Source organism: Eupeodes corollae, chromosome 2 (assembly GCF_945859685.1).
Source record: "Eupeodes corollae chromosome 2, idEupCoro1.1, whole genome shotgun sequence".
NCBI classification, from domain to species: domain Eukaryota; kingdom Metazoa; phylum Arthropoda; class Insecta; order Diptera; family Syrphidae; genus Eupeodes; species Eupeodes corollae.
In genome coordinates this window covers 125,681,721-125,696,227 of record NC_079148.1, presented here as the reverse complement: position 1 = coordinate 125,696,227, position 14,507 = coordinate 125,681,721, and the positions used below count along the sequence as shown (strand labels likewise).

The 14,507-nt window shown below is 31.5% G+C and overlaps 2 protein-coding genes across 4 annotated transcripts in view; one reads left to right on the top strand and one right to left on the bottom strand.

Annotated features, from left to right (window-relative positions):
- Window positions 1–14,507, top strand: part of LOC129944502 (tubulin polymerization-promoting protein homolog) — a 379,947-nt gene that overhangs the window by 92,903 nt on the left and 272,537 nt on the right. The window lies entirely within an intron of this gene.
- LOC129944487 (klarsicht protein) overlaps window positions 1–14,507 on the bottom strand; it is a 466,409-nt gene that overhangs the window by 424,776 nt on the left and 27,126 nt on the right. For all 3 annotated transcript variants that reach the window (XM_056053943.1, XM_056053944.1, XM_056053945.1), the window contains exon 2: window positions 561–596. The gene's annotated coding sequence lies outside the window, so the exon portion shown is untranslated. The remainder of the gene's footprint in view (window positions 1–560; window positions 597–14,507) is intronic.

Sequence of the window (14,507 nt, the reverse complement as noted above, 5' to 3'; positions counted from 1 at the left end):
GTATGATACTGTTTGATCATAATTCTATATGTATGTCTTAAATTTTGCAGACCAAAATGTTATCTGACCAAAACTGTGTGCCCGAATTTCTTATCGCAAAATACAAACTGTGTTTTTGAGTTGTATCAAAATTCAATAAAAAGTAAAAAAAACGTGCATCTAACGCAAAAAATGAAAATTAGAAGAAATAAAAAAATGAAAATTAGAAGAAATAAAAAAATATCAAATAATTGATGTGTTGATAAAAAAAAAATCACTCAAAACTTAAGAGATAATAACATTTTTGAAACACACAACATTTACATTCATAAAAAGAAAATTGGTACACATTAGTGTCTTTGTTTTGCAAAGTAGAATTTACACAAAAATTGTTATAAGACTTCTTAAAAACGTTATGATTTAAAAATTCTAAAAATGGCGTAAATAGGCTTAAAAGAAAGCTAAAAATACAAGAGCAAATTCTAAAACGAATTGTCGTTGTTTCAACAAAAAAAAATATATAGTTTTTTGTTTTCCGGTGCTTCTCCTAAAGTATTGACAAACTTAAATTTACCACTTACCTTATTTAAACGTGATTTTGAACGTCTTGAAGAAACCTGAAAACAAAATAACAAAAATGTTTTAATACAACTTCAGAATTTCATCATATATTTTATATAAAATTATATTTCTAAAATAAATGGATTCGTATTTTAAAATTATTTGATTTAAACAGGTTGCAAAACTCTTTATAAGGTATTTGACCAAAGTTTTAATGACATTGTTTTTTTCTATCAGTTACATTTCTAAGATTCTTGCCCATGTTTTGAATTTCACTTATTGTGAATACACTTTGCGAAAGTGAATTTTGGTGTTCCACAATTCGTTATCGTGAATTGGATTTTCGAACATTCAAATCGATGTTCTGTATTTAGGATTGTTCTATTTTTTGAAAGCACTCAAATCACACTTTTTATTTCTGTGAATTGCTCTTTAATAGCTCCCTTCTGGTTATGCTAGGAATCGGAGGATTGCAGCAGTTTTTGAATTGAAAGAATCGATGAAGGTATTAAAAAAGGTTCTATTTCCATTTTTTTTTGTCTCGCAAAATTCATCTCATTTTTTCTCTTATTTAATCTTCTTGGGCATAACTTTCTTGTTGGTGGATATTTCAATACGAAACACACCCATTTGGGTTCAAGACGTATGTATATCAACAAAAGGCAAAAGACTTTTCCAAGCAGGTCATAAATAAAATTGCAAATTCAATTCCTCCAGGTCGCCAACTTACTGGCCTTCTTATACTAACAACATACATGACCTTATTGACTTTTTCGTAGCTAAAGGAATCAAACGAAATCACATTAGTCTAGAAGGTAATTATGACCTGTCATCAGATCATACTACAGTGATTCTTTCACTAAGTGAATCGGAACTACTACAAAAAAGTAATCCAAAGCTTGTAAATAAGAAAACAAACTGGAGTGATTTAAGAGAAAGGCTTTTAAGTTTTAGAAATTAAAGATCTCCCATGGATACAATCGAGCAAATTGACCTTGAAGTGGAACAATTTATTGCTGATGTGCAACAGGCCACTGAAGAAAGTACTCCAACATTTTCTAATAGAAGACAAAATTAAATAAAATATCATTGAGAGATAAGGTTATTGATAATAGAGAAAAGAAGAGCTTGAAAAAAATAGCAAAATACTAGGTTTCCAGATGATAAAACAACGTTTAATCGTTTAAGCAGCAACAATCTTAAAAAACAAATTTACAAATTCAAAAAATTTAGTACATTCCTTAGGAATATAACGACTGATGCTTCAACCGATTTTTCGCTATGGAAAGCAGCCAAGCACTTGAAAAGACCGCAGTTACAAAACTCTCCCAAAACTCTCCCTTGCAATCTCAAGATGGGAAATGGATCGGTAACCCGAAAGAAAAAGCTAACCTTTTCGCTGAACATCTTGCGAATGTTTTTAAGCCATACTCATCAAACGCGGCTGAAAATAGCTTAAAGTTTGTTGATAAGACAGATGAAAGGGAAATACCATCAACTATCAAATAAAAAATCAGCAGGTTACGATCTAATTACTGCTCAGGTTATGTAAAAAATTCCACTGAAAGCCTTCATAAAACTCCAATATATAATAAATACATCCCTCAAGCACCGGCATGTCCCGCACCATTGGAAAATCGCTGAAGTAATTGTCATACCAAAGCAAGGTAAACCACTAACAGAAGTGACGGCTTACAGACCAATTATGGCAAAAGTTTTTGAAAAACTGCTTCTGAGGAGACTTAGCAAAATCATAGAAGAAATGAGGTTAATTCCAAACCATCAGATTGGCTTTAGAAATAAACATTCCACGAAAGAACAAGTTCATAGAATATCGGATGTAATAGAAAATGCATTAGAAGAAAAACAACTATGTTCAGCTATTTTCTTAGATGTTGCTCAAGCTTTTGACAAGGTTTGGCATGAGGGACTTGAGTACAAACTGAAAAGGGATCTTTCCAGGCAGTACTTAATAATAAAATCGTACATCTCAGACCGATTGTTTAGAGTAAGGTACGATCAAGAAAATAGAAGCCGGTGTACCACAAGGAAGTGTCCTAGGTCCTACCCTGTATTTACTATACACAAGGGATATTCCAGTTGGTAATCACACTATAATGGCTACTTTTGCAGATGATACCGCAATTTTTTTACCCGACAAATGTGTCTATAAGGCAGCAGTAAAACTACAAAATGCCGTAGACACAGTGAAAGCTTGGACCGGAAAATGGCGTATCAAACTCAATGAAACAAAATCTTCACATATAAACTTTGCACAGAAAAAGATAAATAAAATATTCCCATATTTATTAATAATCAAGCTGCACCTTACGCCAATACGGCCAAATACCTTGGAATGAATTTGGATGCAAAGCTAAAGTGGAAAGAGCACATCAAAAAGAAAAGAGAAGAACTAAACTTGAAATATAGAAAAATGTACTGGTTACTTGGTAACAACTCTGATTTATCAATCCAAAACTAAATAATGCTGTATAATCAAGTACTAAAGCCTGTTTGGACCTATGGAATCCAATTAGGGGGCTGTCCAAAAAAACAAATACCGAAATCATCCAAACATTCCAAAACAAAGTCCTTCGTGGAATAGTTAATGCACCTTGGTGCATAAGAAATACTTACAAATAGAAATGGTTACAGAAGTGGTTAAAAATACGCTATGTCGCACAACCAGAGACTGCAAAGTCATACTAATTCTGAAATGGAGATTACCAAGAACCAAGCCTCATGAGCTTATGGTCTAAAAAAAATATGGGAAAGTATTAAAAGTTTAAACTTCCCCCAAAGTGATTCTACAAAGTTAAGAAAGACAAATCGGAAGTCGATGCTTCAAGATTGGTCCTGATGAAGCGGTGGTTTTAGTGGTTAAGAGTCCCACACTACTTGCTGTCGAATACTGCCAAGTGTCTTTTGCAGATTTCCTCCTGTCAAAAAAAAAAATAATTCTCTTGAATTTTGTTTCCTTTTTTCAATTAAAATTGCCAATAATATTGCATACATCTTCAAAACAGCAACAATTTTACTTCAGAAACAAAATAAAAATAGATGATCCGCCAATTCTGACAGTTCTAAGCAATTTCGAAGTTTTCGAAATCGATGGAATTGAAGAACCCGCAATTTCATTTTACGTGAAATTGAAAGGTGATTTCAATTCCCTTTCGATCGAAGTTCGGAACATGGGCGTATGTCAAATTTGACCGTGATAATTCTTAATACCAAGCCTGTGTTCATTTACGATTAATGCTCAAAACCAAAAGATAATTCCAATAATTTTAAAACCTCTTATATTTAGGAACATTTCTTTATAATTTTCCAAAAAATGCAAATGCAAATAAATTTAATAAGAAGAAAAGTTTTGAATTCAAATTTAAAGATTAAAATTTGTTTGAATACAAAATTTGAATTTGAATAAGTTTCCAAAACATTGTCCTAAAATGTTTGATCACATTCATAGTTCAAAGTTTTTGTGCTGAATTTATTACATTTTTATTCAAATTTATCTGTTTCGATTTCCGCGTCATTACCACGCTCATCAATACCTTTTATCAGAGAAATATTTTTCTATTAATTTTGTTAAGCTCATTTGTCCACAATAGGGTTCCCTATAAATCACAAAAATTCGAATATTAAATCATTTACGTAATTAATCTTGAGCTTTTGTTGATATTTTACAAAAATCATTGAATATAAACATTTTTGACAAAGAAACAAAAATGTGTTACAAAATATTTTAAGGAAATCATCAATCAGCAAAACTCATCAAAGGAATTTTTTTTAATAAGCCCCCCTATTAAAAATATTCGTACATATATCTAAGTCACGTGCTGCTGTGTTGATGTGGTTTTGAAATATTGGCCACGAAAATTAGAAACATGAAAGAAACATTCGTCACACGCTAACCAAAGGTGTTATCGAAATAAATTATTTCTCAAACCATCATTTCTTCAGCATCCAGCATCACCCACTGAGTTTTTCAAACATAAATTAGCCATGTTTCCAGTGATATTTCATGAATGCCCTTCTAATTCATCTTGGCCAGAAAATTTCGTCAGATTTTCTATTTTCTGGAGCAGAAATTTATTAAATTGTTTTAGAAATAGATTTCCATCTAAAAGTTGATGGAGTACGGCCGGCGCGGACGTCGGTGGATATTTTTGTACACCTTTTTGTGGACAGGAAGCTGTTATGGGATGACGAATTTCATGAGCATCCCGAAACATATGGCATATGCCGCAAAAACAAAAAGAGCTTAGGAGATGTCATAACCGGGCATAATGCATACAAACACACGGTCAATTCTCCATTTTGTATATTTACTTCAACACATCAGCGCACAAAGTCAATTTCGTTGTAGCAGCCATCATAATATCGGGAGTTAGGGGGATCAACAGAAGCACATTATGAATGTTTTTGCCGTAGTCGTGTCGTCGATCGTCGGCGACGTTGTTGCCAGAGTTTTTTTTTTATATTATTTCATCAAACATTCTTCTCTGATTCTGAGCTTGAGGACGTGTTGCAATGATGCTCTCCATGGTGGCGGCACAGACCACCAGAGTTCTATTTTCAGCCTGAAATTCTTTAGAACTTTGTCGTTCCTCTCCATAATACTCGTATAATATGGAGAGAGACGTCTGAGTTAAGAGTTGTTTTGTGTTTTTCTGCTTAGCGATTGCAGCACCACCAATGCCATCATCACAGGTCCAACATATAAACATATATATTATAACATATCAGCAGCGCGCTCCTTTTTGCTAAAACCAGTATCTCCTGTGCGCGCATGTATGTTCTACGAACGACTACTTGAGTATAGCCCCAAGATGATATCATCCCAAGATCGGGAACGAGTAGATTATATTTCTATCTTATTAGGTACTAACTATGGAATTCTGCACTCGTCGAGCGACAACACAGATAGAGATAGTTTGTGATGTTGTGTTTTTTGTTGACTTTAACTTTTTATGCTGTTGTTGTTGCTTTTTTGTAATTTTTGTAAAGTGCAAAAATAGTTCCCCCTTTTTTTTTGCAGAATGGGTGATGCGTGTGCTGACTATTTTGGGGTGCGATTTAAAGGGTGACTGTTCAGACACTTTCCAAAAATAGATTCACTGCACTCTGGTGGCGATGAAGGTAAAGATTCAACTGTTTATGTATTAGGGACATGATTTTGACATAGCTTAATAATTTATGGTAGTGTTTTATTCTTTTATAGCATTTTGAAGAATCTAGGCAAGTGAAATTTATGGATTGATATGTTTTCAAAAATTTAGTAGCAATGTTTTGAAATTAACAAAAACAAATTTACTAAACAATAGAAATATCAATTGAAACGTATAACAAAACATAAAGGCTTCGAATTTTTAACATTATGTTAAACCAGTTTAAATTAAGGCAAGATACAAATCAAAATGAGAAATCTGCTTAAAAAACTCCCTCCCAGAATCCTAAAAATTAAAATAAAAATGGAACTATCTCTAAGCTCAAACTTTGGAACTACTTTACAAAGCTTTGCATTGATTGTACAACAGAATGCGTAACCTAAACCCCATATGGAATTTTTTTTAGGCAGCCCTTGTCTGTCGTGTTAGAAATAAGCGTAATTAAATTCAAAACTTTCAATTCTATCCATTGAAAGGCTTTTTTAACTTCCCATAGGAAGTTATTGTAATGGGTCCTATTTGTCAAAATGTTGACATATCTCGACGTTTCAAGGCCCCTAGCATGTACGTCCGTACTTTCGGGACTTTTTTTACGTCGTCCATAGCTCAAGAACCAGAAGAGATATCGACTTCAAATAAACTTCGTTATAAAAATAATAAGGCAGAAAGATGCAGAAAGGGCTCTCAAGAAAATTGCGCGGTGGTTTTTTTACCATAGCAGTTAAAAAAAGGTTCAAATTTTGATTAACCCTAAATATCTTACAAACCAAAAACGCTAGACTTGAATTAAATTTTATATAATACATTGTAACGTGATACCATACAAATATATTTTTTGAATAAAATCCAATTAACGGTGATTTTTTTTTAAACAAAAAAAATCTGAAAAAAATGTGTCACCTCGAAAATTTTACGAAAACAAATTATTTTATATAAAAAACAATTTGTGCACCGAAAAATAACGTTTTTAACATCGGGTAAAATTTTGAGAAAAATGACAGTTTTTTATAAAAAACACAAATCTCAAAAAAACATTACTAAAAGTAATATCTTTTCAAAACTTTGAGATTATGGATTTAAGCTACTTTTGTCCTTTAAAAATACTTTTGTCAACAATCAGTAAAATTTTAAGAAAAATCTAGTTGACAGTTTTCTTAACAAAAAATAAAAACTTTAGAGAATTTAACAAAAGTTGGTAAAAATTGATTTTCGACTTAAATATATTTTCAAAACCTAACAAAAAAACAATTTTAAAACTTTATATGAAAAATATTGTTGGCAATTTTAAAATTTTTGAGAATAATTCAACTAACAATTTTTTAAACCCCACTCGAAAACCTACAAACTTTAAAGAAAGAGATATCGAAAGGCGGGATGGGAAGTTAACAGTGTGGGTCGCTTCCTAGCTTCTTTTTAACTTTCAAATCATTCCTAGACTCCGAAAATAAACCTCGTCACTGAAAAGAAGATGATCATTTGATGCACTTTTAGAACCTAATCAGTGAAGATACGATGACGACGTGGCTGGAGATAATCATTAGGCGTCAAACCTGAGATTACGCCAACAACTTTACGGACCAAAGCAGCAATATTCTCAACTTTTCTTACTTGTCTCAATAGATCAAATTTTTCAACTAGTTTCACTCTTGCTGTCCAAGAAAAACGACCCAAAAAGCGTTAGTTAACAAACTGTGACCGAAAAATGTTTTTGAATGCATTTTTAAATTGTTTATCGTTTTACTTTTCGATATTATGTAGTTTTTTTTCCTGTCAGATGTCAAATAATGACAGATTTAAAAGCGAAAGCTTCCCAAAAAAAGCAAAATTGTTATTTAAAAAAAACTCTTATTCGAAAATAATTTAGTTTTAGACGGTTTCCAAAAAGTATCCGTACAGCAGCTTTTTTTGTTGATTCTGAGATAAAACATTTACTATAACAATATATTAAAAACAAATCACAATCACATTTTTTTAAATTTGGTAAAAAAGTGAAGGTGGAAAATAACTTTTTTTCAATGTTACCACTTTGGTTTTTTGATTTATTCGTAGTACTTTTTCTTTCAAAAAAGTCACTAAAATTAGGCTGCTGTACGGAGACTTTTTGGACTAAGCGTATTTAAACACTGTTGATGTATATGGTATTACGTCTTTTCGCTTGAAACCATTAAGAATTAAAAATATCATAATGCCAAAAACAATTTCATTAACATTTTGCTGTTGCAAGATTTAGACAATATTACAGAACTCTTGGGCGTTAAATTTTGTTTGGGTTTTGTGGCATATAAAATAAAAAGAAGAGTTCGGTCTTCTTTCTAACGTCAACATATTTAAAATGTCAAAAAATCAATTGTAAAATATCATAGGGCCAAATTACTAATTGACATATCGCCCAAAAGATGTCAAGTGTTTCAACGTTTGGGGGTTCTGACATTATACTTGTTTATTTAGGGCACTAAGACATTTTGTGTTTTGAATTTTATCGTACAAACGTAAACATTCAACGAAAAAATGACAGATTGTCCAAAACCCGTAACACAAGAAAGGGTAACAAATATGATTGACTTTATTTTACTTTAAAAAAGTGTATTAAAATTGAAATTTGAAATATGTATGGGGCGGCATGCTACCCCCTGCAACCCACCTGCTTGAGCTCACAATAGGCTTTTAGGTAGGTGCGAGGTTGTGTGTATGCAAAGTTTCTTTAAATCCAGATTCTTTAAATGCATCAGACTTCGCATATACATCAAATCCTATATTGCGACCGATCAGAGGGGTTGCAGGAGTAGCATGTCCCCAACAAATACATCACTGTTTATAAGCGTCTCAGAGAAAACAACTTCAAAATATGTTTGTAACACATAGAACTTTGGGCGTTATGACATTTCACAAATTTAGGCGCTACGACATTGACATTTGGTTTCGGGAATATGACATTTTATTTTGGCTTTGTGACGTTTTCTTATTGATATTTTTAAAGAGAAAAACGGAAGAAATCGTAATCGTCGTAGTGCCCAAAATAAATGTCACAAGTTCCAGCCCCTATGTCATAAAACCCAAATTCAAAATTAATTTTATTTTGACAAAATGACAACTAAAGTTCTTTTATTTAACATTTATTTGGGCGGTACGACAATCACTTGGTATTTGTCGATTTAAAAAAAAAATTATTGGCTTTTGTGACCAACTTTGAGCTTTATGAAATTTTAGAAATTAAACCGATCTACAGTTGTGTTCATAAAAATAGCAGTGCTCTCCAAATAATACAAAAAGGCCTTCAATATCAACGTTATCATATTTTAATAAACCTCTGATAACAAACCTAAAATATTTTATTCATAATAACAGAAAATAAGTATTATCGATTTTTTACCGTTAGCTTTGTCACAGTAAAAACCATTTTTTTAATAAATGGTTGTTCATAAAAATAGCAGCGCATGACAAAGTAATGGATCTATTTCGTAAGAAGTAAGAAAAACTGTTATAAGTTATATGAAAGTATACAAATAATGTTAGCTTGCAATGAGTATTTTGTTGCATAACTATTGTCTTTTATGACTGCTTCGTATCTACGTGGCATCGAGTCCACTAAAACCTGACACTTCTCGACTGGTATTGCGTTCCACGAATCATTTTTTGACGTATGCTTTGGGTCATAGTCTTGTTGGTATACCCAAACCAACGGCATTTCTTCTTCAGCGTAGGGTAACATAAACTCCTCGAGAATTTTCACATATTCGGTTGCATCCCTTATACCCCCGATAGGATAAATATGCCCGACCCCGTAATGTGAAAAGCAAGCCCATATCATAATTTTTCATCCACCATGCTTCACTGTTTTTATAGTGTACCGTGGATCGATTGCTGCATTTTAGGGTCTTGTCACATATTCCCGACGACCCTTGGATCCAAAAAGGACGAATTTGCTTTCATCGCTCCACAGAACATTCATCCATTTCTCTTTTGTCTAATTTCTATGCGCTTTAACAAACTCTATTCTCTTGGCCATTCGTCAAGAATGGTACCTTGCGTGGACTTTGGGCTGGTAACTGCGCTTATAAAAGACGTCTTCATATTGTGACAGCGTAAACAGACAGTTAAAATCCATTTCTTATTTTCCTAGAGCCTATGGAAGGGTTCTGTTTTGTTAACTGAACAATTTTTCTGTCAGTTCTTTCAGTAGTCATCCTTTTTGGGACTCACGTTTTGGGTTTATTTTGCCATTTTAAGGCGTTACTGTCCATTTTTGGTGAGCAGCCTTGGATGTCTTCAATATTTTGGTAGGTTTTTCCCTCCAAACGCAGTTTTCGAATAAGTTGTCAAATTCGGTTTTGACTGTCCCATTGTTTATTTTTGAGCTAATATTTATTAATTATTTTTATGCTAGTATGTTACAAATACTTAAAACTTTATAAATTAAAATGTTTATTTACCGAAAAATAACAAAAAAATTAATTTCTAACACTTTTTAATTGTAAAATCAAAGACACTGCTATTTTTATGAACACTCTATATTCAAAGAGTTTGAAATAATGTGTGTTCACCGGGAAAACTAGAGTATAACTTCAAGCTAAATGCCTCTAATATGAAACGAAAGACCGTTAGATGCAAGTAACATGTTAAGTTTTTTTGTAAGAATTTCCGTTATTTAAATAATTGGCAATCTAATAAAATATGACCAGCACTGCTATTTTTATAAACACAACTGTATATAGTTACTCATACATTTTTATACTGTTGAAGCGGTCTGCATGTGTATAAAATAATGTTTACAATATGAGCTGCTCCTAAATTATGTAATCATAAGTGGGAACCTTCTCCATTAATACTGTATTTTTTCGTAATTTAAAAAAGTGTTTTATGATTAAAACCAATATTTGTTAATGGATAAGGACCACATTCGTTAATAAATAATATCTTTCAAAGCTGGCAATGCTATTAAATGTACTACATTTAATCTCATTCAAACAAACGACTATAGGGACGGTTATAATTGTTTCATATTTTCATGATCTAGGTCGATCTCTCATCGTCGCGTCAACCCTGATTGGTTTAAGGCCAAATTTTTTTAAACGCCGCTACTCTATGACCAGAAAAAAGATCTTTACACTAAAAAATTAAAGCCTATGACAAACTAAGCCTTAAACTTACAATATATTCCTTGCCATAAAAAAAGTACTATACAAAATTTTGTTTGTTGAACACAAAAAGTAAAGGTGACTCACTGTAGATACTTTTGTGATATTAAAGTTTGCACTCTAGAATACGTAATGACTTCCATTTAATATATTGTGTGATGGTGATGTCATCATCACCTTTGCAGCTTTTTCTGGCGGTAAAAAAAAATTCCAAGCACATTTTTTAATATACCTGCAAAGTTATCGATAAAGAAAATACATACAAAAGAAAGATACAAAGTATCTACCTATTTTGAAGTTCGTTATCATTTCAATTGGATAGAGTAGAATAGCTTGTTGATAAAAATGAAATCAGTAAATTATAAACTATCTTGTTTTGTGTGAACAAAGTTTTTTATTATCAAAAAAAAAGGTGTCACTATCGAAATTTATAATAAATATGCGAACAACTTGTTTTGTTTTATTTTATTTGTTTTCAAGGTTATAAAAAAGCTTTGAATGGGTTTTTATAAAAAACTTGAACTAAAGAAATATTTTTGTATTCTCATTTGCACTGATATGTGAATGATTTAAATTTTAGCTGTTATCTATGATAGTATTAATAAATTATTAATTTTATTTCTGGAAATTATACGATATCAATAAATTTGTACAGTAACTTGGACTAACGGTATTGCGTAAAGTCTATTATTATGCAATTTCCTCTTTCTCTCTCTTGGAATGCCCTCTTCGATTATTTCGTTCTCCTATAAATTAATTATCGAATATCGATACATTCTTGAAGTTTTAGCTTTGTGTTTTTTTAAGTGATTTGAAAACTCCTGAATTCGAACATGACTTCGTACTTGTATCTTATCAGTTCTATTCAAGCGACACAGAGTATTCGTAAATTTAAATAAAAATTAACATATTCTTGATTCAACATTACAAATTGTTTATTTAAGTCTATTTTTTATTGTTTCCAATGCTTAGTACGCTAAACATACATTCGTATGTATTTGTCAATTAGTATTTTTGCCGCGCAAATATTTTGATATGTTTATATAGCTAAGTACTTCACTTATACGATTATAGGTTTTGAATTTCATTAAACGAACACACACCTTTGTTTGCACGACCATGCAGAAAATATTTTATAATATTATTTCTGTACTGTAATCAAGTTTGAAGAATTAATAAAGATACTACTAACACTACCGACCGTCTTAATGGAACGAAATGGCGGCATTTTTATTTGTCAGTAAAATTAATGTCAAACGACAAGTGTTTTGGTCATTAAAACGAAAGAAAAACACGAACGAAATCTATTATTTAGCAAATGTAAGCTTTAATTATACTCAAGACAACTTAACAGACACTTTTTAAGAGGTCGATTTAAGTATTGGAATCACTAAGAACTCTTTTTTTACATTAGTTTTACTTAACAGAACGTCAAATCTATTTCTAATAAGATTTTCTATTTTGAATGGACCCCTATTTGGACAGCTGTCACTTTAGTAAAAGTTGTCATATTTTTACATTTGACAAGTAAAAACTACTAACTAATTAGTAAAATTGAAACTAAACACGATTTAAAAACGCCTTGACATTAATAAAATTAATCACACAAACATGACATTTTCACATTCTTTATACGATAGATATGTCAAAATTAACATTTGCTACGTACGCAACGAACTATACGATAGATTTGTCAAAATTAACATTTTCTACGTCCGCAACCAACCAATCGGATCAATGATATTACGTTAAAAATAATGTACGCTACAAAACATATTATTTACGTAACACCTCGATTTTACGTGCCATAGAGTGAAATTACGGTAACAGAACGCATAGTAAAAAAACGTAAAGTGTAGTCTATCTAACGTAACATACTTCCAAGATTTTCTATCATATCAGGATATTTCCCCAAATTTTTAAATCAAGATGCGAACTTCCACATTTAAATGGAAAGATACAACGAAAGCTTTGACAAATTTTGCAATTGATATATATTTTGACATTTGACAAATAAAAACTACTTACTTATTAGTAAAATTGAAACTACACACGATTCAAAAACGCCTTGACATTAGTAAAATTAATCACACAAACGTGATACGCAAGCAACAAAACAATCGCTTTTGCATAAGAAAAGTTTATTGACATTGTTAATTTTTGAAGAAGTGACCACAGTTGGTAAAAGAGATCTTTAACACTTTAAGACTTTTCTCTTTGAAGGCACATGAAAGATATAGTATTTTCCAATGCTTTACAATTGATTCAAGACCTTAAAGGTGGAATTTATGAAGTTACTGAGGGCATACAGTGCCAATTTTGCAAATCAGTCATTGCCAAAGTTCATGAACAGAATATGGTGGTGCAATCCTTTCAGTTGGCTCATATCCTTTTCCATTGATAATGACACACTTTCCTCTTTACAATGAGATAAACATCCATTGTCTTGTCTTTAAAAATACTAGTTTCCTTCAATATGACAATGGAACCTCTTATTGGAAAATACAATATTTAGATTTTAGATTTTATAACTAGCAATAGTCTCATAACTATGCTATTTCAATTTGAGTCTTTTAAGCAATTTTAAAACATTGTAACTAAATGATTTCATGTAATGTGAGTTTCCTGCTTTTGCTTTAATAACAAGAAAAAAGAAAAACCTCTAAGTATCTAATCTTTTTCTTTACAACCTGAAATTTTATCTTAAGAGTCAATTTTGATTTAATCAACTTTTGTGTACTCTTTTTGATGTCATGCTTCATTACGTTGCCTATGGTAATCAATCTGATGCATGCAAGTTAATCATGTAAAACTACGTATGTATGAATTGTTTGCCTTTTTTCAAACTTTAGTTATTTAGGTATATTTACTTCCACTTGATACGAGCATTCGGCCAAATTGCACTCCAACTATTTAAATGCAAATATAGCCTTAAGCATAGGATATGTTTGACAAAAACACAAAAACCAAATAAAAACATTAAATTCCCAATTGCATAGATAGTTCACTTGTGGCAAAACTTAAGCTGGAATGGTACACTCGTATAGGGTGGTTCGAATACGAAATAATGAGAATATTACTGTAAACTTAAAAATTTGTTAAATTCTAATTTCGTAGGTGATTGTTTTTTTTCGAATTTAATGCTAAGTAAAATTCTTACCCTTACATACCTCTAATCTTAAAGAAACATTGTTTAATGAAAATTACAAAAGCGCCGTAAGATTTAACTTATTGCCTTACGTTTCCGATAACATGCTTACATGTCGCTAACAGAACCCTATGACATTTTAACATTTTTTATATGATAGATATGTCAAAATTGGTCGTTGACTCCCTCCGCATTTAGCCCATCGGATTCTGTAACCAACGTAAAAAAGTTCAATGTATCATTACGACACGTTAAGTATACTTTACGCTACGGAACATATAATTTACATAACACGTCGATTTTACGAACAGTGTAAATACGGTAAAAGAACGTCGATTTTACGTATCATAGATACGGTAACAGAACGCATACTAAAGAAACATAACGTGTAGTGTATTTAACGTAACATCATGTATTACTTTTACATTAAGCGTAACTTATGTAACAGAGATTAAAATAATGTGAGACATATGGAATCATAACACAAAATTTAATAAGTCTTAAGTAAAATAA